The following is a 1,894-nucleotide window of genomic DNA, read 5'->3' as shown; positions in this document are numbered from 1 at the left end:
GTTCCTGAGGTGCATTAGCCACATTTCAAATGTTTGGTAGCTCCATGTGGCTACTGAATATGATAGTGGGCAGTGTAAAATTATAGAAACTTTCAGTCATTGTAGAAATTTCTAGTGCACTAATATGGTCAACATTTTCTAGCTTACAGATTATTTCTTGATCTACACTGTGGTAGTTCAGATTGTGTGTCAACTTGGCTGGGCCTGATTGAGTGGCTGGGCAGATTCCCCATGGTGAGACTGGTAACGGACTCCATGGTGGAATCTACAGTGAGCAGCTGAGTAGCTGCTTTAGGGATGTGGTCTGCTTCCTGTATATAAGGAGAAACCTTGGGGAATGGTCTCTAGCTTATGGCATGCTTGAATGCTGCTTGTAGCCGTGTCGTTGTTTAGCAGCTTGCCATGCTCTGCTGATCCTGGGACTTTCAATGGACTTGAATTAAAGGCCTACCGTGTGGTTTGGTAACATGGGGACTGTGTCATTTTATTTGTCGAGTTTGGGCTTGTTAGCCTCAGCAGCCAATAGCTGCCAGAGTGAAGAGATGCCTCCAGCTTCAGTGGGCTGGGAGCAAGAGGCAGAGCTGAAGCCCAAGGTTGAGGGGCTTTAACCCAGCCCCTAAAGCCTAGCACTTTGAATTTGGACTTAAAGCCTCCAAACTGTGAGAGAATAAACTTCTGTTTCTTCAAGCCATCCCATTTGTGGTATATTCTTGTCAGAGCCGCACTAGGTAACCAGCACATACATTAAATCATTCACATCCAGAATTCAGTGACTGCACAAATGCTCTTTGGCCAAAAGAAGTGCTTTCCTCTTCTAGTTACCTAGTGCCATTCTGACAGAAATACATACCACAAATGAAATGGCCTTAACAAACAGGAGTTTATTCTTAAAATTTGGAGGCTTTAAGTCCAAATTCAAGGTGCCAGGCTCTAGGGGCTGGGGGAAAGCCCCTCAACCTTGGGGTTTAGCTCTGCCTCCTGCTCCGGGCCCACTGGAGCTAGAGGCATTTCTTTACTCAGACAGCTGCTGGCTGTTGAGGCTGAGAAGCCCCAAGTTTGACAAGTAAAAAGGCATAGTCTCAGGTTACCAAACCACATGGCAGGCCATTAACTTAACTCCACTGTAAGTTCCAAGGTCGCTAGAGCATAGCAGACTGCTGAGCAATGACATGGCTACATGCAGGGTCCAAGCATGCCATAGGCTAGAGACCATTCCCAAGGTTTCTCCTTATATACAGTAAGCAGACCACATCCCAAAGGCAGCTACTCAGCTGCTTGTGGTAGATCCCACCATGGAGTTGATTGCCAGTCTCATTATGGGGAATAACTCCCACCAGTTGTCCAGCCACTCAACCAGGCCCAGTTATGTTTTGACACAAAAACATAACCACCACTTTACCACATCTTTTGCCCTATCTCTTTACAAGAAATGGTGACTGCTTCAAATGTCATGAAAATTGCTGGGCTGTGCCACTGACAATGTCAAATATGGACACTCCTTTGGAGTACAGGGAGGATTTGAGTAGTGGAAGCTCTTAAAGAAAATACAATTTATTTTAACTTGTCATATTCTTTTTTTGCAGAAGCACTAAGGCAATAAATTCTAACAGAGTCAATTATTTCTTAGTATTTAACATCCATTTTTTTGCTACTTATTTTTTCAATTAATGGATAAAGAGGTACTTTTAAATTAACACTTTTTTTTTTTAATCACAGTTGCACATGGAGAATGTGGAGAATGTTGTAATATTAAGTAATTCTTATTACCCTCAAATGGGCATACTCACAGGTCTAGCTGTAACATGGTTAAGCTAATTCTTTTATATTAGCAACTAATGGATATTGATCTTTAACACTGCAAATAGTTTTGTTGTTGTTATTTGCCATGGAGTCG

This window comes from Orycteropus afer, unplaced genomic scaffold (genome assembly GCF_000298275.1).
Source record: "Orycteropus afer afer isolate SDZICR_OR568_19922 unplaced genomic scaffold, OryAfe1.0 scaffold00122, whole genome shotgun sequence".
Classification (NCBI taxonomy): domain Eukaryota; kingdom Metazoa; phylum Chordata; class Mammalia; order Tubulidentata; family Orycteropodidae; genus Orycteropus; species Orycteropus afer.
Note: the sequence above shows the minus strand (reverse complement) of the source record.